This window comes from Lycorma delicatula, chromosome 10 (genome assembly GCF_047948215.1).
Source record: "Lycorma delicatula isolate Av1 chromosome 10, ASM4794821v1, whole genome shotgun sequence".
NCBI lineage: Eukaryota > Metazoa > Arthropoda > Insecta > Hemiptera > Fulgoridae > Lycorma > Lycorma delicatula.
Genome location: NC_134464.1, coordinates 31,543,125 through 31,557,419, shown reverse-complemented (window position 1 = coordinate 31,557,419; position 14,295 = coordinate 31,543,125). Strand labels below are relative to the sequence as shown.

The 14,295-nt window shown below is 30.7% G+C and overlaps 1 long non-coding RNA gene across 1 annotated transcript in view; it reads left to right on the top strand.

Moving 5' to 3' along the window:
• LOC142331468 (uncharacterized) overlaps positions 1-12,568 on the top strand; it is a 131,663-nt gene extending 119,095 nt beyond the window's left edge. Inside the window, exon 3 of the long non-coding RNA XR_012758001.1 lies at positions 12,460-12,568. This is a non-coding gene — a long non-coding RNA (uncharacterized LOC142331468). The remainder of the gene's footprint in view (positions 1-12,459) is intronic.
• Positions 12,569-14,295: the final 1,727 nt, after the last annotated feature.

Genomic DNA, 14,295 nt, shown 5'->3' with positions numbered 1-14,295 from the left:
CAACGACGAAGTTGTGCGGTTAGAGAAGACGTACATCGTTGTAAAATATTCTTACCGTTCTAGATGACAAGTTTAGAAATGAATATTATAATAAGCCTAGTTCTTTCAGTTAGTTTATTTTCAATTTTCTTAAAATGATCAACGAGCCTTAACCCTCTTTTTTTCAATTTTTGCCAGCTTAAGAACCATTTTCCAACTTTCATTTAGCTTTCTGTTTTTTTCTTTATGTTCTCTTCAATTTTTTTTATTCTTTCTGAATGTTTCTCTTTTTTTTTGTGGTACAAGAAAGGAAACATAAGTTTGCTCATAAGAACGAAAAAATTTACCTTTCCTTTTTTAATTTCGGTAATTTTTATTTCAATCAATGTATGCTGGAAATTTTAATTTTTTGAGCGTAGAGTATTTGTAAACCTTTTTAACTGTTCGTTTAATGAGGTTTTTTTTTTTGTTTAACAAATGCTTTTTCTTGATGGTGAATATCGTTAAGAATAAATTGTCGAGAAGGTAGTTCAGTAATGATTATCTTGTATATTAGATGTAAGGGTGTAATTTTGAAAGGAAGTATCTTATATTATGTGTAGTCTGTTACGTTGGCGGCTGAAGCTAGCTAGGCTTTCTACTCTATTCTATATTATTGTAGGCTTCAAAGTTGTTGGATAATTTGTCAGTTAAAAAAAAAAATACTTTTTTTTCTTGTCTTTCATCTTAATATATTACTGTATACTATCTTCCGACACTACTTCGTGTATTTTTTTCGTTTATAATTGATTATATATATACAATGTTGTCAAGTTATTTTCGTTTTCTGATAAAATTCTTCTGTTAAGTGGTAAATCACTTTTATAAGCAAATTTATTTTTCTTTTTTTATTTCGGTTATTTTTCATTTTTAATTCCCTTTTTTTATATTTAAGAGTCGAAAATAGTATTCTTATAATTAGGCAGTTACCTAAAGTTATACTCAATAAAATATATTTACTATTTAAATGCCGTTTATACTTCCTTGGTCGAAGTAAAGGAAGTAATCGCTAAAAATGTCGGTTTTCAGATTTCAATTATTTTTAAAAAAATAATTGCATATGTTATCTATTATTTAATCATTTATTTCTTAAGAATAAATTTATTATTATATTTTTTATGCATCTACATTTCTTAATTTCTAAGCTGCATAACTCAAAAAGAATTCTAAGTGGAGTTCTTTCTAAGTTGCATAACTCAAAAATGATTAGCCGTAGGATGTTGAAATTTTAGATTTAGGACTGTTATAACATCTGATTGTGCATCTCCCCTTTTGATTGCAATCGACTGGACCAAAAGTGTCCAGAGAAGCCAAAATTCCAAACAAATCTGGATTTTGAATTTTTTCTTAACTACAGTAATAAGCACTCATTGAGAGCTTTTCAACAGTATGTCATAAGTGGTACTTATTTTACTGGTTCCAGAGTTAGAGCCAAATGAAATTTGAATCAATGAAATATTTGGATCTTTATATATATATATATATATAATATATATATAATATTTGGGAAGGCACATCAATTCCAATCAGAATTCATCTTTAACTTTTTTTTTTTTTACTGTCCAGTCCCAGTTCCCTTAAAATGTTGATTAATGTGTCTCTGTCTATGGAATCATAGGCCTTCTTAAAGTCAATGAAAGTTCTTTAAATTTCTGATTCTTTTAATATCAATCAGGCTTCTAAGGTTTAGTATTTGTTCTACGCATGACCTGCCCTTCCTAAACCCTCCCTGATATTCACCCAGTTGTGGGTCAAGTGTTATTATTACTCCTATTTTTATATATCAACCTTTTTCAAAAAATCTATTGAATATTTATTGTCGGTTTAGAGTCCAGCAAATACGGAATACACTCAAGTATTGAATAACTCGCATATTGTTAAAATCGACTCGAAAGAATTTTAGAAAAACACATTTTTTTAATAAAATTCTTAGCTTTTTACTTTATAAGCAACGGTTCTGTCGTTCACAATTTTTATTATTTAATCTTTTATTTGTTACTCTATAATCGGCAAAAAAATTTCTAATTATGAAGCAGATATAAATGTTAATTTAAAAAATAGTTCATACTAAAGTATATATAAGTTATTATAATAATAGGATTGGGATTTGGTTTTTTTTTTAAGTGGGGTCGGTGTACCGCATTGAATAAGGCCGAATGCTCGCATTCCTGTTCTTTTTATTGTCAATAAATCACGTTACGTTAGAAAACTAGCCAGCAAAATTGTATTGCTTTATTGCTTTTAACTTGCTTCGTTCTGTGTTACATTTCGTTGTCTCACTCCTTTCATATACTGACAGTTTGTACGCCATCCAACTGTGAGCGGTTTCTTATATTACGTACATAAAAGTTAACTTTAAAAGTTTGTTTTTCTATCTAAAATATAATAATTCGTTTTGTATATAATATGGGTTTTTTTATAGACTGATTATCTCATCAATTCTTATACTGTACAAAAGTAAATCAAACGTTTTAGTGTTGTTAAACGAGATTATTGATGTTGTACTTGTTTGAAATACAAGTACTGTTTGTTATACTTAACTTGCATTATTTTTCTTTTGAAGTTTAAAGCCTTTTTCTTTTCTTATTATAACATTGTAGGTAAGAGTAAAATACGTAATGAAATATTAAAAGAAAAGTAAGTTTTGCGACTTGGCGACTTAAATTACTCTTATCCTTCTCTCGTTAACCGACCTTAATGCGTATTATATTTTGCGCACTACAAAACCTTAAGTTTATTCCTATAATCGTTTTAGAGAAATGAATTTTTTCAAAGAGGTCTGCGCCTTAATATATTTCTTCTTTCCACTAACACTTTATACCAGTGGTATTAAGGTTCAAAGATTGTTAGTTAGACCTTGATAAATAACTAAGGTTAATCGGTTCTGTTATTTTTAAGAGGTTTTGGATACGGTGTGAGTTTTTGTTATTTATTGTCGAGTAAATAAGAAACGATATACTGCCACCTGTTCTCGTAGTGGTTCACCCGATTCAACTTTAATCTCTAGGAATCCTTTTTTGAAAAAAGGTTCCTTCGATTGCTGTGGACGACGTTTCCATGTTACATCAAGTGGTTTTAAGTACGATTGATTAACAACAAAATTATTCTTACAAAGGGCTAATTTTATACTTATTAAAAAATAAAGAAAATTTTATTTTTAGTTTCTTTTTTTGTAATTAAAAATAAATAAAGAAAATTTGAAATTATTTTATTTTTGAATATTTATAAAGATGAACGCAGAAACTGGTGTTGGGCATCCTGGTAGAATTTTACAAATTTAATTTTCAATTTCGATGAAATTTGGTACAGAGATTCGTGTAAGTAGGGCAATTTGTTGGTAAAATTTTGGGGGTCAATTTTCTCAGTTTTGCAACGTAACCTCACTTATATCAAAATTAAATTAATTTTTTAAATTAACATTGGCACTTAATTAGACATTATTTTCTAATTATAGAGTAACAAATATAACGTTAAAAATACTTTTATGTAGTATTATACAAGGGTGAATCAAATTTAAACGGTAATTTTGATATTCTACGCTGCAAGCGGTTCCGTGCTGGATGGCGGAATGGAGGGTTAACGTTTGGTGTGTTAGAGAGAGGGAACCAGCTTGGTTGGCTCCTCCGCTCTGTTCTGTCATCATTACAGCCACTTATGAGTAAGAGGTTTCCGTCGTCTGTTGCACAATATATAATCATAAGTTTTTTAACTAACGAAGGCGTTAAACCAGCGGAAATTTTAACTCGTTTAAAGGTACAATTTTGTGGACGTTACACCATCTCGCAACCGAATGTATACGTGGGCCAGACTACTTAAGGACAAGCAAGAAAGTGTAGAAAACGAAAATCGACGCTCTAGGTCAAGTCTCACAGGTGACAACAACCGTGACGTTCGAGAGCTTATCGAAGGTGTTCGTCGGTTCAGTGTTGAATAAATCGCGTTAAAAGTGGGTATCAGGTGCGGGAGTGATCAATCCATTATCACTGATCATCTTGCCTACGTCTTCTAATAAGGCAAATCTTGACTAGGACGGAATTTACTGTTGTGAATATCTTTCGAGACATTTGCATCACTGGCATCTCATCGAGGCCGTCTGATGACTGTGGAATGTGATCAATTTGAGGGTAAGAAGATGTCCTCCGATTAAGCCACTAATGGCTAGGAACGGAGGGAGTGGTGTGGCAACCAGACATGTTACACGGCGGATGTTCTTCTCCCTCGAGGGCGGGGGAATTGAGATGATTATCTTGGCTTTAGAAAAATTAGTAGTGCTCGAAGAGTTCCGAGGTTTATGACCGAAAATCAAAAACAGGTCAGGTTGGAGATCTGTGAGAGACTTCTAAATCGATTTCGGCGACGATTTTTTTAACCGCATATGTTATGAGACATAAGTCCATCATTGCACTCCGGAGTCAGAAATGGCAAGTAAGGAGTGGCGAAGGAAGGATGAGGGCTGCCCCATTGGAATGAGTAAGTCCAAAACACGTCTGTCAGCCGGAAAAGTTCTTGCAACGATTGTTTTTGACTCGAGGGAAGTTTTACGCATTGATTTTCTCCACAATCAACGAACAGGAAGCGACTTACTATTGCCAGCTGCTACAGTCAGCAAAAGCCGCCTACCAAAACAAAAGACGGAGTATGCCCATCAGAGATGTCATCCTTCTCCATGACAACACCAGGCCGCACATTGCGATTTTGACAAGGGATAAATTGGGAGAAACGCACTGAGAAACCCTCGACCACACTCTCTACAGTCCAGATTTGTCCCCCTGTGACTATTTTTTGTTTGCGTCCTTATAAGAATCGCTTGGAGGGAAGCGATATGAAAATAATGAAGAAGACGTCGATTAGTGCGTGCGGAGTTGATTGACGACTCGTCCTGGAACTTTTTATGAACATGAAATATTCAAACTTTTTAATCATTGGCAAGAGTGTGTATATCGTGCAGGAGATATATAGATTAATGGTGAAGATATGAATTGTGTACATTATTAATCAATAAATTTCTAAAAAAAAATTACTGTTTGTATTTCATTCACTCTCGTATAAAAAAAGGCTTAAAAGTTTTAGTTAAAAAAATGTGTTTTTCTAGAATTCTATCGAGCCGATTTTAATATCTGTATTATTCAGTAATTGAATATATACCGTATTTTCTGGAATCTTTTAAGCCGCGCAAATTTTCAAAAGTTTTTGTGAAAAAAAAAGTTATTTTTAAATAGAAGTTTTTATATGGAAAAACCGGTAGTAGTATTTTATCACCTGTCAGAAATTTTGGGGTTATTTGCCATGCTACTAACAAACCCTTGAGTTTATTGGCATTTTCGTAATTAAATAAACTAAAATGTTTTGAAGAGAGGTGCTTGCTTCTTATCTACTGATAATTTAAATGAATATAAAATATAGAAGAGGGTGAACAGATTAAGCAGATTGTTTTTCCACATGAAGAATTATTTTCACTAATACTTTACTTCCTGTAATCAAAAAAATCCCTTTCGGCACGAAGGAAGATTTCACCGGGGCTAAGTAGGGGAATAAAAAAGATTTCCACCTTAAAGTTTTAAAAGTTCAAATTTACTCAATACGACAATGATTGCATGTGAAATAAAGTTTCACGTGTTTAGCATCCGACAAGCCCCATCTTCTTACAATTCCAGCAACATTTTGGTCATCCCTTGCCGTAAGGATTGGTCATACCAAAAATTGTTTCAGACGAAAGTTTTAGGTAACGTTTAGAGGACTAACGACCACTTGTATGATTCTTTTTTATCTTCGAAACCCCTTTTTTCAACCCCCTGAGCAAATGGAGGATATAAAAAAAATTTACTTGGATAAGTTTTAGGCCCTTATCCATAAGAATAGTAGGAACTTTATACAAATTCGATATTTTACTTAATAAGAAAGTTATAGCGATATTGTTTTTTTCGGAAAATCCCCCCCCCCCCCATTGTCCGATTTTGGTCGTTAACGAACTCGATCGAGATTTTGGGACGAGTTATTTTTAAGGAACAATTTGAAAGTGATTGGCGCAAAATTACGGGCAGTTATCGTGTCCAAAAAAAAGGAAAATATATATTTAAACTTTTTAGCTGATGGTGGTTTTGGGGGTAGCTTTCTTATTAATCTACCTAAAAGGTGTTAACTATATAAAGGAATGGAGGCGGCTAAATATGCTGCTACCGACGAATAATACGTTTTAAATATTAAATGCATTGAAAAAGTAAATTATGGCCAGTTTTTATTTTCCAAATATTTTACGGTGTGTATTTATTGAGACTTTGTAATTCCGTGATGAAATTATAAATTGAATTACAATCCTTTTTCTACTTATCTTCTTTTTTTATTTTAATTACAATTTTTTTAAATTAAATAATTTCAGAATGTAATAAAATTTATACAATTAAGTCTAACAGAATTATTTTATTTTTAATGTTAGTTAAATTGAGCATAGCCAAATCGGCCAATTTATTTTTCAATACTGACAGTTTATATTATTTTATGTTTTACTACGACCGTAAACATAATTTCTAGTAATGTACTGTGTAATTTGTTGTCGCTTAGTGACAGTAGTACCATCATCTTATTGTGGTGTATTGAAATGATTGTGACTTCTGCTGCTGAAACGTAGCAACTAGAGTTCATCGTTTGAAATATTACTTTAGTTCCTTCACTTGAAGCATAGCTAGAATACATGAAATTTATGATTATAGTTTAAACTATATTTTTACAATTCTTCAAAGATTATTTAATTTTTTTTTCACATTTGTTTTACATATTTCTTTTAAATGTCAAGACCGATCAGTATAATAATTTTTTGAACGGTATTTTCTCACTGAAACTATCAGATACGGTGCTTTTTGACGGTTTGTAAACGAAATTACATCGATAATTATTTAAACATCGATATATCGACAAACATATCGATTAAGAAGATTGAGGAATACTAGTAGCAGTGTTGTCTAATGATACCTGAAGGAAGAAAAAGTAAATTTATTTTTTCTGTGGCTGTAATATAACGTTTGAATTACGCGGCTGGAACCTGTACCATAATGAGGGTCATTACAGATCAAAAGCCTACTCTTTTCAACTACCGACCAATCAGAAGCGGTTACAGTTTAATGTATCAGCTGGTTTTTTACTTTGATTTTAATCCGATTTAGTAGTTAGCAAGAAGAGGTTAATTTGAAAATACGGTAGTAGGTAATAAGTTTCACTATTTATTCTTTCGTTGAAAGTCGGATTCTGAGAAAGAAATTTATTTATCACCGATCGATATTAAAAAAAGGCAGAACTTAAGACTACAAACGTATTGTCACAGAAATATTATTTAATGTATATTTTACTTCCCCTTGTACGAAGTAAACAGTATTGTGATCGCGAAAAATTTCAGATTTCAAAGGAAATATTCATTTTGACTAGTTTCGGCGTGACGTCTGTACATATGTGTCTCGCATAACTCGAAAACGATTAGCCGTAGGATGTTGAAATTTTGGGTTTAGGACTGTTGTAATATCTAGTTGTGCACGTCGCTTTTTGATTGCAATGAACTAAACCAAAAGTATCCAAAAAATTGGATTTTGGACTTTTTCTTAACTGCAGTAATAAGCTCTGTTTTCAACGATATATCTTAAATGGATACTTATTTTCAGAGTTATACCCAAATGATATTTTAATTAATGAAATATTTGGATCTTAGAAGAAGGAAGGAACATCGGTTCGAATCAAACTTCCTCTTCTTTTTTTTCTACCTTTTTTTTTAATTTAAATATATTAATTTATTAATAGTTATTAACCTCTGGTTGTAAAAAAACATTTACAGTTAATAATTATTCAATAATAACAAAAAAAAGAATATGAAAAAATATCAGAAGTTATTAATAAAATAAAATTTTATGTACTTTTCATTGTTTAAAAATGTGTTATGTAATTTAATAACTTACGAGGAATTCATGTGATGTCCCCATCAGATTTTTTTTTAAAGTTTTAAATTATCATTGATTTAAATCAATAATCCCAATATTTTCTCAGGCGTAGAAAAAATTTAGTATGCAAATTTCAATAATGACCATTAATTCACTCTTGCATTGCAAAATTTACAACACCAGCCTTGGCAAATATAAACTTACTTCGCAATCGTGCATTAATGGCTGCTATCATTAGAAGCTCGTTGTATAATGTACTATAATATTAGGCCATCCTGATGTAATTGTAATTATAAAAAAAATTTAGCGGAAATTCTGTAATGAAGACAAATATCTAATTTATATATATATATATATATAAAATAATTTTTTTTATCAAATAACCGGAGGCAGTTGCAGCCACTCACACACACACACTAATGGTGGCAGTGGCTGTGCTGGTTGAGCCATAGCGTTTATACCTTCGTTATACCTTCGCATCCCTTAGAAAATCTTAAAAAACCGAAAATGGTTTTTAAATATCTATCTGAAGAGTTTGCAAGCCCAAATCTACTGAATAACTATAGTCGGGATCGGGAAGATTTATAATCGCTGTAGAACATTTTGTTTTACCTTTCTTCATCGCCTTTCGCGGTTGAATTTCAAAAGATTTAGAAATTGGTTTATTGATATGATGATTACAAAAAGGACCACTTTCACATTCAGTGGTCCATCTTTATTATTTCTACTACATTTCATTACTTTCGTTTTGTTGTTGGTAGTTCTTGCGTAGGACTTCATCCATGTCATTCATTGTTTCTTCTAAATCGTTTTTATTCTCGGCTAGAATTACTATATCATCAGCAAATGGTAGCATCTATCTTTTCACCTTGTACTGTTACTCCGAATCTAAATTGTTCTTTAACATCATTAAAGAATGATCATTGGTTTATTGACATGAAGAAATCAAAAAAAAAAAAATAACTGGGTTTCAAAAAACAATTCTAAAATCCATTGTAACCCTTGAAACTCACAATTTAAAAAAATCAAATTTCTAATCATTCAGTTCAAACCCAGCTTACACAGTGATAAGACAGTCAAGTTTAGACATTGAATTACATTTTTTTTACATTTATTTAATTTAAATTAAATTTTAAACATTTTCATTTAATGAATTCTGAACTGTAAGTTAATTTTGCAAAAAAATGAAGCTATAAAAAAATTAGAAATTGTAAAATCTTAGAAAAAAATTTATTTTTACAGGAGGTTGGTTGTTTATCCTCCACCACTCTAAAATAAATTCTTGTCCTTGATAATGTTGCATTTAAATAAATTAATTTAAAAAAATGTTTAATCAGTAGATAATGGCGCATTGATATTTTTTTTTCAAATATTTTTATAGGCATTTTTGGTATTATTTTTTTTAATAAGCTAGAGAAACGAATTTTTTTAATATTATATATTAAAAAATTAAAGGTAAAAATTCATTGATTCGTTTTTTTTCTGGGTGCGCACAACGAAGAGTCGTTATCAGCGCCCGGACACTATTTACTATTGTAAACATTTTACGATAACATCAAACTTAATAAATAAATAAAAAATCAACAGATTAAGTAACATAAAACAAATTAAATCAACAATTAAATCGCCGAATTGTCACTATGAATTGTATTCCTCGCACAGTACTAGCCGAGTCAACAAAAAAGGCTGAGACTCAAAAAGGCTTTAACCTCGAAAAAATTCACTACACCAAATAAATTATTGGAATGGGTTCAGAAAAATATGTAGAATAAAGTGTGCCGTAACGGAAATGAGCGAATAACTACTTAATTTGTTTATTTTTTTTCTTTGTCTTCAGTCATTTGACTGGTTTGATGCAGCTCTCCAAGATTCCCTATCTAGTGCTAGTCGTTTCATTTCCGTATCCCCTAACTCCTACATCCCTAACAATTTGTTTTACATATTCCAAACGTTGCCTGCCTACACAATTTTTTCCTTCTACCTGTCCCTCCATTACTAAAACGATTATTCCAGGATGCCGCCTTATGTGGCCTATAAGTCTGTCTCTTCTTTTAACTGTATTTTTCCAAATGCTTCTTTCTTCATCGATTTGCCGCAGCAACACCTCTTCATTTGTCACTTTATCCACCCATCTGATTTTTAACATTCTCCTATAGCACCACATTTCAAAAGCTTCTAATCTTTTCTTCTCAGGTACTCCGACCGTCCAAGTTTCACATCCATATAAAGCGACACTCCAAACATACACTTTCAAAAATCTTTTCCTGACGTCTAAATTAATTTTTTATGTAAACTAATTATATTTCTGACTGAAGGCTCGTTTCGCTTGTGCTATTCGGCATTTTATATCGCTCCTGCTTCGTCCATCTTTAGTAACTCTACTTACCAAATAACAAAATTCTTCTACCTCCATAATCTTTTCTCTTCCCATTTTCACATTCAGTGGTCCATCTTTGTTATTTCTACTAGATTTCATTACTTTCGTTTTGTTGCTGGTAGTTCTTGCGTTGGACTTCATCCATGCCATTCATTGTTTCTTCTAAATCCTTTTTACTCTCAGCTGGAATTACTATATCATCAGCAAATGGTAGTATCTTTTTATTTTCACCTTTGTCTGTTACTCCTAATCTAAATTGTTCTTTAACATCATTAACTGCTAGTTCCACATAAAAATTAAAAAGTAACGGTGATAGGGAACATCCTTGTCGGACCCCTTTCATATTACGGCTTCTTTCTAATGTTCTTCAATTATTACTGTTGCTGTTTGGTTCCTGTAAATTTGTTTATTAACTAATTAAATAAAATGTTTTATCTTTTCGCCAATAGCATCTTTATTTTCATGTAAAAATAAAAAGCACCAATAGATGACTGAGGATATTTTTTTTCGCATGAAAAAAATCCGTTTACTTTTTTCTACTAGCAAAACTAAGGCTGCTAGCTAATTTTACAATAAGCACCTAGATCGCGTTATGGTAGAGTAGCTTTGGTAAAAACAACTGTTGAACAGTTCAATTTGATTTCCTTTATGATTTTTGTTTCCTTAGTTCAATATTTGTTATCTTTTAATTCACTACATTTTTATTGTTTTAATTTTTTTTAATATAACTACATCGTTGTTCATATTAATTTCTAATAATATTTTATTGGAGAGTAGCGCACGTGGAACATGGTGTTGACTTTTTTAGCTTGCGATTTGCCCACGACGTATATCTTTTATTTATGAAACACGTTGCCTATACAACAGTACCCGCCTACAGGTTGCGTTACCAATTAGCGTACACCTATTCCTCCAAAATAATCCGTTTTATTGTATCACGAATTTTTTTAGTACACTATGAAAATGTGTATAAAACCCATGACCATAAAAGAGAAACTATATTTACTTATTTCTTTATGTTTTATAATTAGGCGGAGGAAATTTTTAAAAGTTTAATTGTTTGTAAGTTGGTTTTATTGTTTAATGTTTTATGTATTTAATATTTCTCTTGTTTTATAATAATGAGAATTTTCTTTTGTAATACCCAGTTAAAATCTGTTGCATTTTATTATGCTTTGTTTTATAAACTTGCAAAAGTCTTACATTTGTATTTAGTTTCTATGGACTTTAACTGATTTACTCAGAATCAAATTCTTTATTAATTTTTGTTTAAGACGTTTATCATATTTAAAAATATTTTGTTTTCATTTTCTTTTTGTTAAAACCTGTAAAATTTTGTTAAAGCCAAACGTAAAATATTAGTGCTTTTCTCGACCTCAATGTTTCGTTTTATTCAATTTTTCAGATTTGACCCGTAAATTTACTTTTTTTATTTATTTTTTTAAATTTTACTTAATCTATCCCCTTAATTTGGGGTAAATATAAAACCTATGATTATATGAATTTTCTTCTTTATTTTAAACAGTAGAACATATCCTGGAAATTTTTAAAATTCTTAGTGATTAATCATAACCTAAGGAATAATTCGGAACATCAATGTAACAATGAAATTCATGTGGAAAATGCTTTAATATCTCGCTTCATTTTCCCTCTCTCCGCCATTTTGTATTTCTCCAATAAAAATTTTATATCTATAACATAATTTTTCAATTTTCTTTATTTTTATGTATAGTTTTTATTTTTGTACGTATTTTGAGAAAATAAAATAGATTATGTTTAACTCACTACCTTTTTAACAGTAATAATGCTAAAAGTTTTTTAAAGATATTTCGTTTTACATGATCATTCGACGACCTACTTGGCAATTTAGCAGACAGGCAAAACAAAAAAAAAAAAAACGGTAGCATCTCATTTGGATTGCAATAGAAGATGGGACTCTTGAAACGTCCCTATCCTAGTCGCTATGCCGTATGTGTGTGTGCGCGCATACGTGCATGTCGTTTCTTAGATTCCATTCTATTTATAAATAAACAGTTTTAGTCTCTGCCTGACCCGGAACTACTAATTATTTTTTTTTCTTTTTAAAGACATTATAAAAGCTTACATTGTATTTTATAATTTTAATAAATATTTTACTGGTTTTAGATATGTTTGTACCGATGTTCACTTAATTCAAGAACCGCTGGGCCAAATCTGAATGGATTCTTTTGCATCTGTATTTATTTGTTTGATTACATCGTGGACGTAAATTTATTCAGGTAACACTACATTAAATTCAGGTAAATAGAATAGCTGTGATTATAATAAAACGTATTATATTTCATGTATTATTGGTGTAATAATATTGTCTGTTGCTAACTAAAGTTGCTCTGTAAGAAGTAACTGATTCATGGAACCCTCATTTACATAGTATAACCTTATTTTAGACTTATATTTATCAAAATTGGGTAAAATATTTCCGTTCGGTAACATCAATAAAGTTTTATTGATTTTCTTTTAAATAGTAACACTCGATTTTTGTATTTAAATCAATAACGTAATTTTTTTGTAGTGATCGCGCTATCTGTGTACTGTATTAATACATAGATAAATAAATAATGGCTAAAATACTTTTTATTTCATCTTTGCATTCCATAAAAATGTAAAGCAAAACGGCTTTTGATATTACCTTTTACAATGAATTTATTTTAACGAGATATAATAATTTATAAGATTGAAATATTGACAATTTGTAGTTATTTTTCCTTTCTAGTTATCTACCAATGGGCTGCTCTTGTTTGTCGATAAAAAGTATTAGGACACAAAACATTAAATTCCTCTTCCCTTTTGAAAATTTTATTTGTTTTTTTTTTTTTTTTTTTTTTTAATATGAAATCGTTACATATGAAAAGAATCTCAGGTGATGAAAATGTAAAACAAATAGAATAACACTGTACGTATCTTTCACGGAAACTTCAACTAGGATTCTTTCTCTCATATTGTGACAACCCTGTAGATAAATTTTGGTAAAAATGTTTTACTAGAAAATAATTAAAGCAACCAGTGGCGGCTCGTACCTAAAATTAGTGGGGGTGCTGCTCCAGAAAATTCTTTTCAAGGCCATGGTTACAATTTTCTGTACAATAAAAGTACCGATAAAAATGAATCAAAATAGCTGGAAGCAGGATGACAATTTATCACATTCAAAAATTTGGTAATACGGGTTTTAAGCACATTGTGTTTAAAAACCGTATTCGGTTTAACCGAATAAATAATAAAATGTCAAAATATTTTTTAATATTATCAATAACTCACAGTAGTCCAACGGTGCTTAATTTAAATTTCTACGTACACAAACAAATACATAATTAGTTTTTACTAATTACCTTCTCTTTCGCCCTTCCAGTGACTTTTTGGACAGATTTGGCAATCAAAGATCCCTTGCTTTCCGTCATGTTTTTCATTAATGATCAGAAGATGAAAAGAACAAAAGCAATTATACCCCTTCTATATACTCCTCCTTCCACCGACTAAACTGACAAGGGAACGAACAAGTAACGTCCCATACACACTCGGAGTAAAAAACTAAACTATCTTCCACCAGCATGCCAGGGTCAGCACTGCGGGAGCGACAGTGCTCTCCCCCCCCCCCTAAGACTGGAACTCTTAAGTTATTAACGAATTTTTAAAGTTTTCTCCAGATTTGCTTCTGGTTTCTTTTCCTTTGATCTGGAACCTGAACCAACATCGAAAATAGTTCATCTTGTGTAACTTGTAGTATATTATTCATTTGTAAGATTTTTAACAAAGTAATAAATTTACTGCAAAAAAAAGTACATTTAATAACTTTCCATTAAGTTGATAATGTAGAACTTTCTTATATACTTGCATAAATCTTTTATTTGTTTCTTTTTTTAAAATATATTTATTGATTTCAATGAATATAATTGATAGGCGAGAAAGAAGTAAAATAATTAACTCCTCTATTTTCAGTTATATTCT